This window comes from Anolis sagrei, chromosome 9 (assembly GCF_037176765.1).
Source record: "Anolis sagrei isolate rAnoSag1 chromosome 9, rAnoSag1.mat, whole genome shotgun sequence".
In the NCBI taxonomy this organism is placed as follows: Eukaryota; Metazoa; Chordata; class Lepidosauria; order Squamata; family Dactyloidae; genus Anolis; species Anolis sagrei.
Window position 1 is genome coordinate 13,110,715 of NC_090029.1, and position 20,722 is coordinate 13,131,436.

The 20,722-nt window shown below is 44.8% G+C and overlaps 1 protein-coding gene across 2 annotated transcripts in view; it reads right to left on the reverse strand.

Annotated features, from left to right (window-relative positions):
• LRRK1 (leucine rich repeat kinase 1) overlaps positions 1-19,902 on the reverse strand; it is a 118,982-nt gene extending 99,080 nt beyond the window's left edge. The window contains exon 1 of one of the 2 annotated variants that reach the window (XM_067471295.1): positions 19,747-19,902. The gene's annotated coding sequence lies outside the window, so the exon portion shown is untranslated. Of the gene's footprint in view, positions 1-1,185; positions 1,302-19,746 lie in introns of those variants that run through there. The other variant, XM_067471296.1, reaches the window with a different exon arrangement.
• Positions 19,903-20,722: the final 820 nt, after the last annotated feature.

Sequence of the window (20,722 nt, forward strand, 5' to 3'; positions counted from 1 at the left end):
CACAGGACTGAGACACTCCGGTAAGCAACCAAGTAACAAAGTTTATTTATAGCTTCTGGTTCCAATGCTTTATGGTTACATTTGTGTTTTGTTACAGTCTCGAGTCTTACATTCATTATCATTCACTCAGTTAACTTTTTTTATGAAACCCTCACTGTCTCACATCAACAAATATGTTACTTTCTTCATATTTCCTTGGCTGAACTATATTCTGACTTAGGCTACACTGGCGCCTTCTTATTTTTCCTTAAACCTTGAGCTCTATTTCCTGACTGCTTCTCTCTAACCGAGGTTCCTAACTGTTCTTCACTTTTTTTTAACTGACAAACTCTAACTGCTTCTTTCAAACTTGACTCCGCCCCTTTAGAATGTCCAGTTCTGTAACTGCCATTCTGGCTCAGCAGCCTTTTCAAAACCTGGCATACTCTCATCTGCATATGACCAATCGGCTTAACATATGCAAATTATTCCTGCCTTCACTGTTGCTACCCTATCTGAGCCAATTCTTCCCTATCAGCCATATTGTAACCTAGAGCTACACTCCAAAAATACAACATAGATCATAAAATTCACTATACCCACATTCAGGAAAACATCAAGTCTGTTTTTACGTGGAAGCATTGCAATGGTTGCAGCCAAGTGTTTACTACTCTAGACATCAGGAGTGAGTAAGAGAAGGGGCGTGCTCATCTACACCAGGCATGCAAAACATGAACTGAGTATCTAAACATGGAAACCATTGCTGTTTACTGTACACTTTATATACATTACCTTTAAGTTATCTTTAAGTTATCTTTCAAAAACATTTTGTGCATGATACAAAGTTCGGGCCCTGCCTATCTCCGCGATCGCATCTCCTTCTATGAACTGGCGCAAACTCTAAGATCTTCCGGGGAGGCCACCTCTCGGTCCCACTACCGTCTCAAGCTCGGTTGGTGGGGAAGAGAGAGAGGGCCTTCTCAGTGGTGGCCCCCCGCCTCTGGAACACCCTTCCAAGGGAAATAAGACAGGCCCCATCCCTTATTTATTTATTTAGAAGTTTTATATACCGGTCTTCTCACCTCGAACGAGGGACTCAGGCCAGTTCACAACATGTGTTCAAATACAATAATATACAAAAACAACACAGTGCATCATCATTACAGGTTAAAATATAAGTACAGTAAAAAGTCATCATCACATTACCCAAGCCAAGTCGTCAATACAGTCACATTCACAGTCACAGTTCATCATCCTCATTCCATGTGGATGAAGGTTATAGATTCAGTCCCCAAATGCCACGTTCCAAAGCCAGGTCTTTATTAGTTTCCTGAAGGTCAGAAGGGAGGGAGCAGATCTAATCTCTAGTGGGAGGGAGTTCCAAAGCCGAGGAGCCACCACCGAGAAGGCCCTGTCCCTCGTCCCCACCAAACGCGATTGCGAAAGTGGTGGGACTGAGAGCAGGGCCCCTCCGGAAGATCTTAATAACCTTGATGGTTCATAGGGGAGAATCCGTTCGGACAGGTAAACTGGGCCGGAGTCGTTTAAGGCTTTACAGGTCAAAACCAGCACTTTGAATTGTGCACGGAAGCTAATCGGCAGCCAGTGGAGCTGGCGTAACAGAGGGTCCCTCCCCTCCTTTCGTAAGAGCTTGAAGACCTGGTGGTTTCAACAAGCCTTTGAAAATGGCCAGTTCTAACTCAGCCCTATACATTATCGAATGCAGCCTTATTCTTCCTACCAATTACCCAGATCACTTCCTCTAATCGGCCCTGGAATGAACAGCCACAGACCCATTCCTAATATGTGAGAGGAAGCCACAGGGAGGAGGGAGCAAGCTTGTTTTCTGCTTCCTTGGAGACTAGGACGCGGAACAATGGCTTCAAACTACAAGAGAGGAGATTCCATCTGAACATTAGGAAGAACTTCCTGACTGTGAGAGCCGTTCAGCAGTGGAACTCTCTGCCCCGGAGTGTGGTGGAGGCTCCTTCTTTGGAAGCTTTTAAGCGGAGGCTGGATGGCCATTTGTCAGGGGTGGTTTGAATGCAATATTCCTGCTTCTTGGCAGGGGGTTGGACTGGATGGCCCATGAGGTCTCTTCCAACTCTTTGATTCTGTGATTCTGTGATTATTGTTGCCTGCCATAGCATTGCATTTAATTCCTAGGCTCCCTAGAATTTTTGGGCTTGCACAAATCTTGGCCCGGCCTTTTAAATTTTTTAAATTGCCTTGAACAGGCAGGATTCATTTTAATATATGTGTGTTATTGCGACAATTTTTATGCATATTTTGTTTTGTTACTCTTATAGTTATGTTGTTTTTACTTTGTATGTTCTGTGATTTTTACCTGGGTCCCCTTGGGGAGATAGAGCGGCATATCAATAAAGTATTATTATTATTATTATTATTATTATTATTATTATTATTTATGTACATTGAGCTTATCAACAGCCACTCAAGGACGACAATTGTGAATGTTGGAGTTCCAGAAAAGAGCGGCTCGGTCTGCACAGCGTTCATTTTGGCTGCTCTCTCTGCTGGGTCTTGCTTCTCTCTCTGTTACATGACAATTCTCCATTCTAAAATCTTATCTCCTTTTCGAGCAAGCAAGTATCACAGTCTCTCTTTTACCAGCACTGCTTCTGCTTTAGCCTTTGAGGCTGAAGCACCAAACGGCCACAGCTCCTAAACTTCCTGCTTTCGCTACGCAAATGTCGGCATGCTTCATTCTGCAAGGCAACAGTGGGAGGAAATGAAATTGCCTGTTCATCTCAGCTCTTGCTGTGCCATGTGCAACCTCAGGCCTCATCTACAACGCCATATATGCCTTATTATTATTATTATTATTATTATTATTATTATTATTATTATTTTGTCGTGTCAGGAGCAACCGTTCCTGTTGTGAGAGAATTGGCCGTCTGCAAGGACGTTGTCCAGGGGACGCCTGGATGATTTTTGATGTTTTATCATCCTTGTGGGAGGCTTCTCTCATGTCCCCGCATGAGGAGCTGGAGCTAATAGAGGGAGCTCATCCGCCTCTCCCCGGATTCGAACCTGCGACAGGTCGGTCTTCAGTCCTGCCGACACAGGGGTTTCACCCACTGCGCCAATTACTATTATTATTTATTTATTTATTTATTTATTTATTTGATGCACTTATTAACCGCCATTCTCAGCCCTTCAGGGCGACTCATGGCGGTGTACAAATACATATAGAAGACAATTTACGAAGAGAACCCGTTACAACCACATATAGACTATACAACACTTACAGACAACACTAAAAATCCGCTTCGTCTCTTAGTAGAATCATAACCAGTCTCATATTCCTTGTTCCATTCCGATCTTCTTTACCTCATTGTTGTAACACTCAATTAAATGCTCTCTCGAACAGCCATGTCTTGAGGCTTTTTCGAAAGGACATGAGGGAGGGCGCCTGTCTGATGTCTGCAGGGAGAGTGTTCCACAACCGGGGGGCCACCACCGAGAAGGCCCTCTCCCTCGTCCCCGCCAGCCGTGCCTGTGAGGCAGGTGGGATCGAGAGAAGGGCCTCCCCAGACGATCTCAAGGTCCTCGTGGGCTCGTAGCCCAAGATGCGGTCCGAAAGGTATTTTATTATTATTATTATTATTATTATTATTATTATTATTATTATTATTATAAACAAACCAAGATAAGTCCACAGTAGACATAATCACTTTGCTGGCTGTTGTATTGGATCACACGTCGGACATTTCCCAAGTGTCTAGGACTGTGTGATGTATCGGCGAATAATGCGTGCAGATCCCAGTAAGGTGGCTTTTTGCAGCTGGTAATCTTGTCAGCGCTGATTGTGTTTAAGTGCAGGCCAAGGTCTATAGTGTGCCGATCACCACTGTGACCAGCTTGACTGGTTTGTGCCAGTCTTTGCAGTTCAATATTTAAATCCTCATATCGTGTTAGCTTTTCCAGTTGTTCCTCTTCAATCCTGCTGTCATCGACAATCCACTCTGTGTTTTTCAACACAATCGTGAGGTCAGGAGTCTTGTGTTCCAAAACTCTATGCATTCAGAAGTCCCAGAGGAGTTTGACGTGTTTATTTTCTGTAAATTGTGAACCCACCAGTTCTTTGTCGCAGGCAGATGGTATTTGTGGCACAGGTTCCAATGAATGATCTGAGCAACGGTGTTATGCCTCTGCTTATAGTCTGTCTGCGCGATCTTCTTGCAGCAGCTGAGGATGGGATCTATTGTTTCATTGGCTTCCTTGCAGAGTCTACATTTGGGATCTGTCATCAACTTTTCAATTCTGGCTTTGATGGCATTGGTTCAAATGGCTCGTTCTTGGCCTGCCAGAATCAGGCCCTCCATCTCCTTTTTCAGAGTCTCATTTGTGAGCCATAGCCACATTTTTTCTTTGTCAATTTGGCTCTCAATTTTCCCCAGGAACTGTCCAAGGAGAGCCTGCTTTCGCCAGTTTTCTCTTCTGCTCTGGATTGTGTTTTTACGGTAATTACTCTTTGTCTTTTGCACTTGAAGCAGTTTACTACTCTTGACTTCCCTCAATGTTGGTTCTTGACTGCCTTTCACATAATCTGCCAGTGAGTATTTCTCTTCTTCTACTGTTTATTTCACTCTGCCTCCTGATTTTCTGGGCAGGTGAAGTCTGTCGACAGACTTGGGACCTGCCTACCTGCGTGACCGCATTTCTGTATACCAGTGTTTCTCAACCTGGGGGTTGGGACCCCTGAGGGGGTCATGAGGGGGTGTTAAAGGGGTCGCCAAAGACCATCAGAAAACATAGTATTTTCTGGTGGTCATTGGGATTCTGTGTGGGAAGTTTGACCCAATTCTATTGTTGGTTGAGTTCAGAATGCTCTTTGTTTGTAGGTGAACTATAAATCCCAATAACGACAACTCCCAAATGTCAAGGTCAATTTTCCCTCCAGACTCTACCAGTGTTCACATTTGGGCATACTGAGTATTCATGCCAAGTTTGGCCCAGATCCATCATTGCATGAATCCACAGTGCTCCTCTGGATATAGGTGAACTACAACTCCCAAACTCAAGGTCAATACCCACCAAACCCTTCCAGAGTTTTCTGTTGGTTATGGGAGTTCTTTGTGCCAAGTTTGGTCGCTGGTGGAGTTCAGAATGCTTTTTGATTATAGGCGAACTATAAATCCCAGCAACTACAACTCCCAAATTACAAAATCAATCCTCCCCCCCTTCCCCCCAACGCTACTAGCATTCACATTTGGACATATTGGGTATTTGTGCTCAATTTAGTCCAGTGAATGAAAATATATACTGCATATCGGATATTTACATTACGATTTATAAAAATACTAAAATGACAGGTATCAAGTAGCAACGAAAACAATATTATGGTTGGGGGTCACCACAACATATGGAACGGCATTAAGGGGTGACGGCATTAGCAAGGTTGAGAACCACTGCTGTATACGAACCCACACGATCTTTTCGATCATCTGGAGAGGCCCTTCTCACGCTCCCACCTGCATCACAGGCACGATTGGTGGGGATGAGAGAGAGGGCCTTCTCGGTGGTGGCCCCTCACTCCCTAAGGACATCAGGCATGTCCCATCTCTGGCAGTCTTCAGGAGGAGCTTGAAAATGTGGTTGTTCCAGTGTGCCAGAATAATGAACCCTTAGCATTATGTCCTCCAAAAGCACTTTATATCGATTTAGGTCTGCTTGTACGTCTCCATCAAAGCCCCACCTCCTTTATCTTGTTCATGCCTAGCATTATTTTTTAAACTTCAATTACATTTGGCCCAACCATAGATTTTAAACGTGCACTGTACCTTGTTTAATGTTTACGCTATTTGTGTATGAGATTTATTTTAATTGCTTTGTATTGTGTCTGTTATTGCTTGTATTGCTTGTAATGATGTATTGTGGGCTCGGCCTCATGTAAGCCGCACCGAGTCCCTTGGGGAGATAGTAGCGGGGTATAAATAAAGTATTATTATTATTATTATTATTATTATTATTATTATGCAACCCTTCATGTTCCCGGCTGGTGCAATTTACCCCCAGATCCACCACCTCTGGAAGCGGGACGGAGGAGCGGAAGGCGAAAGGCTTACCATAAAGCAAGAGGAAGGGAAGTGAGATCGAAGCGAGCTGCATCTGTCTTCCTCCGCAACCACAAACCCAGCAAAAACTGTGGCAGGAGGTGGCAAAAGACAGATGGCATTGGCGTGCATGAAGAGAGTAAAGAGCAGCTGCAGCCGTTAAATTTCCATTCCTTGGAGGAAGAGGAAGAAATGGTGAATGCAGAAATGGTGAGACTTAGAGACGGGTCTTCAACAGCCGCATCAATCATAGAATCATAGAATCAAAGAGTTGGAAGAGACCTCATGGGCCATCCAGTCCAACCCCGTTCTGCCAAGAAGCAGGAATATTGCATTCAAATCACCCCTGACAGATGGTCATCCAGCCTCTGCTTAAAAGCTTCCAAAGAAGGAGCCTCCACCACACTCCTAGCATCATGTCCCAGACGCACTTTATTAGAATTTTAAGATTGTCTGCACATCGTACTTACCCTAAATCCTCATATTTCACCTGTCATATCCAGCACTTTTAATTGTACCCATTACATCTGGCCCGGCCCTAGTTTTATTGCGACATGGTGTATTGTTTTATTGTTTTTTTTTTGTTATTGCTTTAATGTTTTTGGTTTGCTTTATGAGTTATGTATTTGTTATGCTGTTGTTTTTATTGAGGGCCTTTGGCCTTTGTAAGCCGCATCGAGTCCTTTGGGAGATGTTAGCGGGGTACAAATAAAATTAATAATAATAATAATAGTAATAATAATAATTGAGCTCCCTCTGTTAGCTGCAGCTCCCCATGTGAGGACATGAGAGAAGCCTCCCACAAGGATGGGAAAAAATCAAACATCTAGGCAATGTCCTTGCAGACTGCCAATTCTCTCATACTGGAAGTGACTTGCAGTTTCTCAAGTCGCTCCTGACATGAGAAAAAAATAACATATTAATAGCAGCAGCAGCCCATTCTTCACCCAGGACGAGGGCCCAAAACAGCTTAGAAACGACACCATTTAAAAGATCAGTACTGAAATACGAATTAAATATGGAAGTGATGTATTGCTACTCACACCTACAACAATCCTGTTTTTCAGCTAAGCCTGAAAGGGAGCTTTGCCAAGACAAAGGTTTCAAAGTCCTTCCTCCCCAATTCATGCACAACACTTCTTGACAGATCTAGATTAATACAGATCAATCACAATAAAAAGAATATGGAGCAGACTCAGGCTTGCCTTTCGTCTACAAAGATGTTATCGTTGTTCTAGGTCTCCATGAAAGCGTGAGTCAAATTCCATCAGCTTGGCAGCTGCAACTCTCTGACTCAGGCAAACTGGACGCAGGGAGATTGGCAAGCGAGCCTTTCTTGGAGACACCCACCACTGTGGCTCGTCCAAATACCCCACTAACTGTGTATATATATCTATATAAATAAAAATGTAATGTTGGTTTGCGGGATTAACAGAACTCAAAAACCACAGGACAAATTGACACCAAATTTGGACACAAGACACCTAACAACCCAATGTACGTCCTTCACTCAAAAAAATTGATTTTGTCATTTGGGAGTGGTAGTTGCTGGGATTTATAGTTCACCTACACTCAAAGAGCATTCTGAACCTCACCAACAATTGAATTGAACCAAACTTGGCACACAGTTCTCCCATGACCAACAGAAAATACTGGAAAGGTTTGGTGGGCAGTGTCCTTTGGTTTTGGAGTTGTAGTTCACCTATATCCAGAGAGCACTTCATGATGGATCTGGACCAAACTTGGCACGAATACTCAATATGCCCAAATGTGAACACTGGTAGAGTTTGGGGAAAATAGAATCTTGACATATGTGTGTATTTGTGTGTTTGTATGTGTACATACATATTGTGTATATGTGTGCTTGTCTCTATATTTTTGTGTGTGTATATATATGTGTATGTATGTGTATATGTATAAATGTATGTGTGCATGCATATGTGCATGTGTATATGTATATGTGTGTTGTTGTTGTTCATTCATTCAGTCGTTTCCAACTCTTTGTGACCTCATGGACCAGCCCACGTCAGAGTTCTCGATCGGCTGTCACCTCCCCCAGCTCCTTCAGAGCCATATGTGTGTGTAATAAATATTTGTGTGTTCATGTGTATATATGTGTATGTATATTTATGTTTGTGTGTATGTGTATATTTGTGTGTGTTTGTGCATATACATATGCATATACATATATGAATGACTTGGCCACGGTAGTCCACGCTCTGGTTACATCCCGTTTAGACTACTGCAATGCTCTCTACGTGGGGTTGCTTTTGAAGACAGCTCGGAAGCTCCAACTAGTCCAACGCTCGGCAGCCATGATTTTAACAGGAGCGGAGCGCAGGGAGCATACAACCCCCCTGTTGCGCCAACTCCACTGGCTACCGATCTGCTACCAGGCTGAATTCAAAGTGCTGGCATTGGCCTTTAAAGCCCTAAATGGTTCTGGCCCAAGCTACCTATCTGACTGCATCTCTGCCTATGAACCCACCAGGACTTTGAGATCTTCCGGGGAGACCCTGCTCTCGATCCCGCCTGCTTCTCAAGCTCGGCTGGCGGGGACGAGAGATAGGGCCTTCTCGGTGGTGGCTCCTCGGCTGTGGAACGCCCTTCCTACGGACATTAGACTAGCACCATTTCTAATGGTATTCCGCAAAAAGGTGAAGACCTGGCTGTTTGAGCAGGCGTTCGAATAATTAGTGAAATGATTGGTTAATGAACCCTGGAATGGAACAATGAATGACGAATCTGGAACATGTTTTTGATGACGAGACGACTGTGAATGGGTATTGTAGTAACTGTTTATTAATTGTGTAATGTGTTAGGTTGTTAACTGTTTCTATACTGTAGCACTGAATTTTTGCTGTTCGTATTTGTTGTGAACTGCTGTGAGTCGCCTTCGGGCTGAGAACAGCGGTATATAAGTAAGGTAAATAAATAAATAAATGAATGTGTGCATGTGTATATGTAAACGCTTGTATAATGCCTTTAACGTTATAATGCCTTTAACGTCACGGTGTTTCTGGCTGCTAGTTTATTTAAATACTAGCCGTCCCCTACCACACGTTGCTGTAGCCCAGTCTGTGTATATGTGCTTTGTGTGTGTGCATATATGTGTGTTTGCGCATATATATATGTAGAGAAGCTTCGTTTCTCACAGCATCCGGGAGAAAACAGTTCCAAAGGACTCCAGCTGGAGAATCTACAAAGCCTTGACTGGTAGGTCTACTCGGGACCCAAGAAGCAGTTTGGAGCCAGGAGTACAGCCCACACCAGCAAAGTTTAGAAAGTAGATTGCCTAAGGAGGGGTTAAAAAGGGTTTTCCTCTTAAAGAAAAGAAACAGTTCTTGAAGCCAGTTGCCTGTCCCTTGTGGACAAGATTAAGAAAGCCACCAGTTGATTCAAAGCCTTGAAGCATTTGCTTAATTGGTTGAAGATCTGAGAAGTATTTGAGTGTTTGTTGAAGACTTTTAGAAGCTTGAAAGGTTTAACAAAGTCCTTTATTATTGCTTAAGGACTTTGTTAAACCTTTCAAGCTTCTAAAGACTCTGTATAGGAAAATCCTTGGGGCCTCTCAATTGAGGCACCCCGGCTTCCCGCTGGGCAGAAAGAGCACGTCCTATTCAAAAGCCAACTGCTATAGGCCCAGTGCATGACAGCACACAAACTAATACAAACAACCTGAAAAGTTCCAGATTTTTGTCTCTGATTTTATTTTGGAGATTCATACATTTTTGGTTCCTCCCAGAATATTTTCTCTCACTGTATTTGTATCCCGGGTTGGTTCATTTTAGCTCAATACAAAACTGGAACGAAATGGAAAATAAAAATCTGGGACTTTCCGGTCAGCATTGTCTGCACCAAACCTGTTTTGCACAGCTTAACTCGTTTGGCAGAGACGGTCAAGACCTTGCCAAACCACAATCCCCATGAGTCTATCACCTCCGAGGAAGGGCAGTTAAAGGAGCATTAAACTGCATTAATTCCACAGTGCAGATGTGCCTGAAGACATGAAAATGGTCCCTGCTTAGCATGTGCTGTGCTAGTGTTTCCGAACTCGCTTTGCCTGCCCTTGTTATCTGAGCAGCAAAGGTGCCTTTTTCTAAATGTGCAATTGAATGTTTAAAGTCATTGCAATGCTAGACATTTGGAGACTGGAAGGGAATTTCCATTTTTGGAGCCAACCTTCCTTCATGCCTTTGCCCCTTTGCATGCTCTCCTCTCCTCCTCTGGCTCTTTCTAGGTTGATAGCAGGGTCGTAGTCAGAAAAAAATTTCAGGAGGGGTTGAAATTTGGGGGGTGGGGGAGGTTTGAAAATTTCGCAGGGGAGGGGGTTGAAACCTGCCTCCTAGCTCACGCTGAAGCAAAGAGCACAGCAGGGGCAGAGCAGCCTTCAATAGCCTGCAGCTCTGCCCTTGTCAACCACCTCCACCAAGTCTGGCCTCCTTAATGAGAGCATTCCCCAACTTGGTTGCTTCACTACTGTTCTGTCGCGTGCTGGGCCTGTAAATAATTGTCTTTAGAACAGGATGTGCAACCTTTGTCCAGCGGGAAGCCAGGGGGCCTAAAGAGAAGTTCTCAGAGGTTTCCACCACAAACAGTCTTTAGATGGCTTGAGAAGTACAACAAAGTCTTTTATTAATGAACCATCAAACAGAAACTTCTCTTCTCTTCAGTAAAGTTAAGCAAATGATTCCAAGCTCTTTGGCAACTGGTGAATTCCTAATCTTGCCCACGAAGGACAGGCAACTGTCTTCAATAACTTCTTCTTTAAAGGAAAATCCCCTTTTTTAACTTCTCCCAGGCTGACTGTAATCTAACCCTTACTGATGTGGGCTCCGCTACCGGGTCGAACTGCGTCTCCAACGCCGAGTGGACCTACCAGCAAGACAGTAGATGTTCTCCAGCTGGAGTTCTTTGGTCTTTAGGGCTGTTTTCCTGGAAATTCTTTGGAGACTCTTAAGACCTTTCTCTCCTGGAAGGTCTTAAGGGTTGAAGCTTTTGTACAGGGGAAGCTTGCACACATCCTATACATAAGCTTACCTTGCTGAGACTAACTAAAAATGGCTCCCTTCCCTTCCCAATTGCCCTGAGCAAGAGGCGGGACTAAAACTTAACAATGATGGACAGGTGACTTGCCCTATGACTGCAACCAAAGAAGCCACCTATCTGCAGTCCCTGAAACCTAGGACTGCAAGCAAACATTTAATACAAAGCAAATAAAGCTGGAGCTCCTACCAGAACAACTATATCGGCTATTGCTGCAAGTAATGACAGTGTGAATAAATTGCTAATATTTGCTTGAGATGGTGCTTGCAGTTCTGGAGGGTCTCTTGATTTTTTGCATCTCATAGACTTAGCATGGGGATTTGGTTAACCAGTTAAAATTCATGAGTAAACCAGGTTTTTTAAAAAAATCTGAAACATTTCGGGGGGGGGGGGTTGAACCCCTAACCCCCCCCCCTCGCTACGGGCCTGGTTGATAGTAACAATAGCCCTAAGGCATCGATAAGGTTGAGTGGCCCAAGGGCACCACTGCATTCTTTGCAGAACAAAGACCGAAGATACAGGTTAATCAATAACTACAAATGGGAGAGATGGTTGACTCTGGATGCATTCACACTGCAGCATGAATGCAGTTGGACACTGCTTGGACTGCCATGGCTCAATGCTCTGGAACCAGGGGCGGCTCAAACATTACGCAAAGTAAGCATTTGCAGTATAGTTGATTTTGCCCAGGGGCGCTCTTGAGATGCTCTTGGGGAAAAATAGACCTTGACATATGCGAGTTGTCGTTACTGGGATGAATAGTTCACCTACAATCAAAGAGCATTCTGAACTCCACCAATGATGGAATTGAACCAAATATGGCACACAGAACTCCCACGACGAACAGAAAATATATATCAGTGATTGGTTGTGGGGGGGGGGGGGGGGACCAAAATACTGTTTGTTTACTGTTGAAAATTACTTAGAGCCGCCTCTGTCTGGAACCAAAGGAAGTTGTAGTTTTACGCGTTGCTCTTCAGCCTCCTCTGAGGGAGAGGCGGCATTTCATCGAATCATAGAATCAAAGAGTTGGAAGAGACCTCAAAGGCCATCCAGTCCAACCCCATCTGCCAAGAAGCAGGAATATTGCATTCAAAGCACACCTGACAGATGGCCATCCAGCCTCTGTTTAAAAGCCTCCAAAGAAGGAGCCTCCACCACACTCTGGGGCAGAGAGTTCCACTGCTGAACAGCTCTCACAGTCAGGAAGTTCTTCCTCATGTTCAGATGGAATCTCCTTTCTTGTAGTTTGAACCCATTGTTCTGTGTCCTAGTCTCCAAGGAAGCAGAAAACAAGCTTGCTCCCTCCTCCCTGTGGCTTCCTCTCACATATTTATACATGGCTATCATATCTCCTCTCAGCCTTCTCTTCTTCAGGCTAAACATGCCCAGCTCTTTAAGCCGCTCTTCATAGGACTTGTTCTCCAGACCTTTGATCCTTTTAGTCGCCCTCCTCTGGACACATTCCAGTTTGTCAATATCTCTCTTCAATTGTGGTGCCCAGAATTTGACACAATATTCCAGGTGTGGTCTAACCAAAGTGGAAGTAGATCTAGACACTATGCTCCTATTAATGCAGGCCAAAATCCCATTGGCTTTTTTGCCACCACATCGCATTGTTGGCTCATGTTTAATTTCTTCTCCACGAGGACTCCAAGATCTTTTTCACATGTACTGCTTTCGAGCATTCTGTATCTTTGCATTTCGTTTTTCCTGCCAAAGTGGAGTATCTTTCATTTGTCACTGTTGAACTTCATTTTGTTAGTTTTGGCCAATCATCTCTCTAATCTGTCAAGATCGTTTTGAATCCTGCTCCTGTCCTCTGGAGTACTGGCTATCCCTCCCAATTTGGTGTTATTTGCAAACTTGATGATCATGCCTTCTAACCCTTCATCTAAGTCTAACATCTAACTAACATCTCTCATTAATTTAGCAAATGTCCCAGAAGACTTTCTGATGCATAGGTGTTGTAAACAGAATCCTATAATGCTAGAATTGGGCGGGCCCCCCAAAGGATCTGGTCCAACCCAATTCTGCCCTATAAGAATACACAAAGGAAATGTCAAGCAGGCAAAAGGTGTTTTGGACTTCAACTTCCACCATTCCTAACAGCGTCAGGCCCTTTCCCCCCTCAGCAACTTAAGCGGCTGAGAGAAAAAGAAATGGGCCTGGGGCTGTTAGGAATGGTGGGAGCTGAAGTACAAAGCACCTGGAGGGAGGGTCAAAGTTTTCCCATACCTGGTCTACACTGTAGAATTAATACAGTTCAATGCCACTTTAACTGGCTCGAGAGCAGGACATGTGAAAAAGATCTTGGAGTCCTCTGGACAGCAAGTTAAACATGAGCCAACAATGTGATGTGGCGGCAAAAAAACCCAATGGGATTTTGGCCTGCATCAATAGGAGCATAGTGTCTAGATCTAGGGGAGTCATGCAACCCCTCTATTGTGCCTTGGTTAGACCACACCTGGAATATTGTATCCAATTCTGGGCACCACAATTCAAGAGAGATATTGACAAGCAGGAATGTGTCCAGAGGAGGGCAACTAAAATAATCAAGGGTCTGGAGAACAAGCCTTATGAGGAGCGGCTTAAAGAGCTGGGCATGTTTAGCCTCAAGAAGAGAAGGCTGAGAGGAGACATGATAGCCATGTATAAATATGTGAGAGGAAGCCACAGGAAGGAGGGAGCAAGATTGTTTTCTGCTTCCCTGGAGACTAGGACACAGAACAATGGCTTCAAACTACAAGAAAGGAGATTCCATCTGAACATGAGGAAGAACTTCCTGACTGTGAGAGCTGTTCAGCAGTGGAACTCTCTGCCCCGGAGTGTGGTGGAGGCTCTTTCTTTGTAGGCTTTTAAACAGAGGCTGGATGGCCATCTGTCGGGGGTGCTTTGAATGCAATATTCCTGCTTCTTGGCAGGAGGTAGGACTGGATGGCCCATGAGGTCTCTTCCAACTCTATGATTCTATGAACTACCTTGATTGAAAAGTCTGAAGGCCCTGTAAGACTGCAACTCCTAGCACTCCACAGCACTGAGTCCAGGCAGTCAAAATGATGCCAAGCTGCATTAATTCCACAGTGCAGATGCAGACATCTCAAGGAGATGCCTGCAAAAAAAGAGACACACTGCAGCTGCAAGTCAACACCAAGCGCATGACTGCATGCCTAAAAATGCAGAACGGAAAATCTCCGTATCAAAAGGCCTTCAATGTTGCATTGATTTATTTGGGTTTAAAAGCATTTCACAGCTTGTTCCGAAATCCTTCTGTGCAACATTTAGTTTTTCTTGTTTATGGGGGAAAGTTTGTTTGCATTCCATATCCACAAAACAAAAAACGGGGTCCAAGTCCACACACTTAAAAGGGAATAAAACTACATAACACAGAGACATGCAGGAGACAAACATTGGTTCCTGATTGGGAGTTGGGGTTTGGAGAGGCCCAGCTGGCAGCCTTCGGTGCCCAAGGTGGAAGAAAGGCCTTGCCAAACTACAGCTGCCAGGGCCCCGCAGCATTGAGCCACCCACGGCAGGTCAAGGGGTGCCAAACAACATTGATTTGCTTGTCTAGATGCACCCAAAGAGTTAAGCTGTCCCAAAACAGGTTTGGTGCAAACAATGCTGATTAGAAAGTCCCAGATTTTTTCCGTTTCTTTCCAGTTTTGTATTGAACTAAAATAAACCAACTCAGGGCAGAAATACAGGGACAGAAAATATTCTGAAGGGAACCAAAGCTGTATGAATCCCCCGAAATAAAATCAGAGGCCAAAACCTGGAACTTTCAGGTTGTTTGCATTAGTTTGGATGTGACCAAACTAAGTCCAACGATACATCTATATTGTGGAACTAATCAACACTTTATCTACCATAACTCAATACGATGACATCCTAGAAGCTGTAGTTTTACAAGGTCCTGGTATGGACTCGGATGTGCAAGAGAGGGATGTTGAAGGAGAAGAATTATAATGATAAATAATAATAATAATAATAATAATAATAATATTTTTGGTTGTGTCAGAAGCGACCTGAGAAACTGCAAGTCGCTTCTGGTGTGAGAGAATTGGCCGTCTGCAAGGACATTGCCCTGAAGAACAGATCTGAAGGACTAGATTTAGTAAACAGAGTCCCAGAAGAACTATGGACAGAAGTCCGCGACATTGTTCAGGAGGCGGCAACAAAGTACGTTCCAAAGAAAAAGAAAACCAAGAAGGCAAAATGGTTGTCTGCTGAGACACTGGAAGTAGCCCAAGAAAGGAGGAAAGCAAAAGGAAACAGTGAAAAGGGGAGATATGCCCAGTTAAATGCGCAATTCCAGAGGTTAGCCAGAAGAGATAAGGAACTATTTTTAAATAAGCAATGCATGGAAGTGGAAGAAGACAACAGAATAGGAAGGACACGAGACCTCTTCCAGAAAATTAGAAACATTGGAGGTAAATTTCAGGCAAAAATGGGTATGATAAGAAACAAAGATGGCAGGGACCTAACGGAAGCTGAAGAGATCAAGAGAAGGTAGCGAGACTATACAGAAGATCTGTATAGGAAGGATAATAATATCGAGGATAGTTTTGACGGTGTGGTGAATGAATTAGAACCAGACATCCTGAGGAGTGAGGTTGAATGGGCCTTAAGAAGCATTGCTAACAACAAGGAGGCAGGAGATGACGGGATCCCAGCTGAACTGTTTAAAATCTTAAAAGATGATGCTGTCAAGGTGATGCATGCCATATGCCAGCAAATATGGAAAACACAAGAATGGCCATCAGACTGGAAAAAATCAACTTATATCCCCATACCAAAAAAGGGAAATGTGAAAGACTGCTCAAACTTCCGTACAGTTTATCTCTCATGCCAGTAAGGTAATGCTCAAGATCCTGCAAGGAAGACTCCAGCAATACATGGAGCGAGAGTTGCCAGATGTTCAAGCTGGGTTTAGAAAAGGCAGAGGAACGAGAGACCAGATTGCCAATATCCGCTGGATAATGGAGAAATGCAGGGAGTTTCAGAAAAACATCTACTTCTGCTTCATTGACTACTCTAAAGCCTTTGACTGTGTGGATCATAATAAATAGTGGCAAGTTCTTGGTGGGATGGGCATCCCAAGCCACCTTCCCTCTCTCCTGAGGAATCTGTACAAGGACCAAGTCGCAACAGTCAGAACTGACCACGGAACAACAGACTGGTTCCAGATTGGGAAAGGCGTACGGCAAGGCTGCATCCTCTCACCCAACCTTTTTAACTTGTATGCAGAACACATCATGCGATGTGCAGGGCTGGATGAATGCAAAGCTGGGGTGAAAATTGCTGGAAGAAACATTAACAACTTCAGATATGCAGATGACACCACTCTGATGGCCGAGGAGGAGCTGAGGAGCCTTCTAATCAAGGTGAAAGAAGAAAGCGCAAAAGCCGGATTGCAGCTAAACATAAAAAAAACCAAGATTATGGCAACAAGAATGACTGACAACTGGAAAATAGAGGGAGAAAATGTGGAGGCCGTGACAGACTTTGTATTTCTAGGTGCAAAGATTACTGCAGATGCAGACTGTAGCCAGGAAATCAGAAGACACTTACTTCTTGGGAGGAGAGCAATGTCCAGTCTCGATAAAATAGTCAAGAGTAGAGACATCAGACTGGCAACAAAGATCCGCCTAGTCAAAGCCATGGTATTCCCTGTAGTAACCTACGGATGTGAGAGCTGGATCTTAGGGAAGGTTGAGCGAAGGAAGAGAGATGCTTTCGAACTGTGGTGTTGGAGGAAAGTTCTGAGAGTGCCTTGGACTGCGAGAAGATCCAACCAGTCCATCCTCCAGGAAATAAAGCCTGGCTGCTCACTGGAGGGAAGGAGACTAGAGACAAAGTTGAAGGAGGAGACAGCAAAGCCTAGAGAAGACAATGATGCTGGGGAAAGTGGAAGGTAAAAGGAAGAGGGGCCGACCAAGGGCAAGATGGATGGATGGCATCCTTGAAGTGACTGGACTGACCTTGAAGGAGCTGGGGGTGGTGACGGCCGACAGGGAGCTCTGGCGTGGGCTGGTCCATGAGGTCACAAAGAGTCGGAGACGACTGAACGAATGAACAACAACAACATACAGGATAAAACACATACATACAAATATTAATAAATTAACATGAGTCAAATGCTCTAGTAAAAAGCCAGGTCTTAAGTGATAGGATAAAATGCCCTAAGTGACGCATGGCTCTCATATAGGGTGGCAAGGAATTCCATAAGGCAGGGGCAGAAATGGAGAAAGCCCATCTGCGTCTGGTGCTTTCCAAATGCACTTCTCTAGGACCCGGTATATAGAGCAAATCGCGTTGAGATTGTCGTAGCAACCTCCAATGATGGGAGAAGGAGAGACGGTCTCTAAGATACAATGGACCCTGGCCATATAAGGTTTTAAAGGTCAGGACCAGCATCTTATACAAACCATGATAATCAATTGGAAGCCAATGTAGATGCCGCAGCACTGGAGTTATATGACATTTCAAAGGCATTTTTGTGATTAACCTGGCCTCAGCATTCTGTACAATATGGAGCTTTCGGGTCGTAGACATCGGAAGGCCAACATATAAGGCGTTGCAATAGTCCAGCTTAGATGTGACCGTGGCATGGACGACTGTTGCCAGCGCCTCATCCGATAGGTAAGGTAACAATTGCCTCGCTTGTCGTAGATGGAAAAAGGCCTGTTTGCTGGCAGCAGCGGCCTGAGTTTCCATTGTCAACTGCGAATCCAAAACGACACCTAGGCTTGTCGAAGGCTTTCATGGCTGGAATAACTCAGTTCTTGTGGGGTTTTTTCGGGCTATATGGCCATGTTCTAGAGGCATATAGCCATATAGCCCGAAAAAACCCACAAGAACTGACACCTAGGCTCTTAACGGTAGGCGGAGATAGAGCAGCACCATCAAAGGTGGATAGCAAATGGGTCAGACCTATCGAGCGGCCATGCCAGAGAATCTCAGTCTTTGCCGGGTTCACCTTCAGCCTACTAGCACGTAGCCAGTTCGACAGAGCCTCCAGACATAAGGTGAAATTGTCTGGTATTGTCGTTGCTCCCGGCTCCAAGCGCAACAGGAGTTGGGTGTCATCCGCATATTGATAGCAGTCCAAGCCAAATCTCCAAGCCAAACTGGCAAGGAGTCTAACGTAGATGTTGAAAAGAAGAGGGGAGAGAACTGCACCTTGGGGTACCCCGCATTCATAGAATCAAAGAGTTGGAAGAGACCTCATGGGCCATCCAGTCCAACCCCCTGCCAAGAAGCAGGAATATTGCATTCAAATCACCCCTGACAAATGGCCATCCAGCCTCTGCTTAAAAGCTTCCAAAGAAGGAGCCTCCACCACACTCCGGGGCAGAGAGTTCCACTGCTGTACGGCTCTCACAGTCAGGAAGTTCTTCCTAATGTTCAGATGGAAGGGGGGAACTTTGGAGGGGGGAACTTTTGGAGACTTGATCCATATATTCCATGCACTGACTCCGGTTAATGAGACATGCTGCATTATCATGGGGTGTCTGCGCCCTACACCACTGGAGAAATTACACTGTTTAGCTGGTATCGCACCACCTGACATCCGCCGGGAAGTAGCAGCAAATAGTGAAAGGACCAAGGCTGTGACATCTCCAGCTCTTCCCTTGTTTGGGTATCAGTCAGCACGTCAATGACTTAAATCAAGAAATATCTTTCTAAGATCTACAGAGACACTCGCTGGAACACCTCAGCAAGCGAGAGTCCAAAAGTGGCAGGCTCAAACCCAGAACCTCAACCAATGGCTGATACCAAATGAGAGACTCCCCCCTGGGCACACAGAAGACTGGGCGACTTGGAAGGCGCTGAACAGACTGCGCTCTGGCATCACGAGATGCAGAGCCAAACTCAAGAAATGGGGCCACAAAGTTGAATCCTCGACATGCGAGTGTGGAGAAGAGCAAACCACTGACCACCTGCTGCAATGCAACCTGAGCCCTGCCACATGCACTATGGAGGACCTCCTTGTGGCAACACCAGAGGCACTCCAAGTGGCCAGATACTGGTCAAAGGACATTTAATCAACTACCAAGCTTGCAAACTTTGTGTTTTGTTTTGTTTGATTGTTAAAAAATGGACACAGCATATTATTTGAGAACACAGAAATGCTGGACCACTCTCACAACCACCCTGTCAGACTGCACAGAGAAGCCGTTGAAATCCACTAGAAGCATGTGGACAATTTCAACAGAAAGGAGGAAACCATGAAAATGAACAAAATCTGGCTACCAGTATTAAAAAAAAACTCTAAAATTACAACAGCAAAACAACAGAGGGAAAACAATCAGGGACAGCTAATCACCTCTCAACAAAAGATTGCTCCAGGCACTGCCAGGCCATCAAATGCTAATCAAGGTGGTCAGTTGAAACATTCACACCTAGCTCCAGCAGACAAGAGTCTTTTGTCCCACCCTGGTCATTCCACAGATATATAAACCCATTGTCCTAGTTCCAACAGACTTCACTACCTCTGAGAATGCTTGCCATAGATGCAGGCGAAACGTCAGGAGAGAATGCCTCTAGAACATGGCCATATAGCTCGAAAAAACCTACAACAACCTAGTACAGGGGAAGTTTGCAAACTTTGCAACACTGTATCCTTAATGCTCACCCCGCCAGGACCGGGAAAAGTGGCTTTTCTGGGAGTTTTCTTTCCCTCCGCTCCCGGGTTCCAGGTGCGGTTGGTTGTCTTCGGAGGAAAGGAGGAGGAAAAAAGAAGGAGGAAGGAAAGAAGGAAGGAAGGACGAAAGAAAGAAAGAAAGGGGTGGCCCAAGCAAAGCGGAAGAGCCGGCTCGAGCGCTCCCTCTGGAGGCCAGAAGCGGAATCGCGGCGCTCGTGGCTCAGAAGCTGCTGCTAGTAGTGCTTCCTCTCCTTTGGACGAATTCTAATCTCCTTTTCCTTCTTCCTGCTTCCTTCCCCTTCTCCACCTCCACTGTTACTACTTCTCTCTCTTCCCTATTAGTACCGTTTCCCGCACTACTATTATGTACTATCTCTCTTCTTTGCCTTTCACTACTACTACTTAGAATCATAAAATCATAAAGTTGGAAGAGACCTCATGGGCCATCCAGTCCAACCCTATTCTACCAAGAAGCAGGAATATTGCATTCAAATCACCCCTGACAGATGACCATCCAGATATATTCCACACTGGGCATGCGTATTCAGCAGCAGAGTAGCCAAACAAAAGGGCAGATGCCTTCACTGTGTCTGGTTGTGACCCCCAGGTTGTTCCCATCAGCTTTCATATGATATTCTTTCCAGCATAGAATCCTAGAGTTGGAAGAGACCTCATGGGCCATCGAGTCCAACCCTATTCTGCCAAGAAGCAGGAATATTGCATTCAAAGCACCCCTGACAGATGGCCATCCAGCCTCTGTTTAAAAGCCTCCGAAGAAGGAGCCTCCACCACACTCCAGGGCAGAGAGTTCCACTGCTGAGCGGCTCTCACAGTCAGGAAGTTCTTCCTCATGTTCAGATGGAATCTCCTCTCTTGTAGTTTGAAGCCATTGTTCCGTGTCCTAGTCTCCAGGGAAGCAGAAAACAAGCTTGCTCCCTCCTCCCTGTGGCTTCCTCTCACATATTTA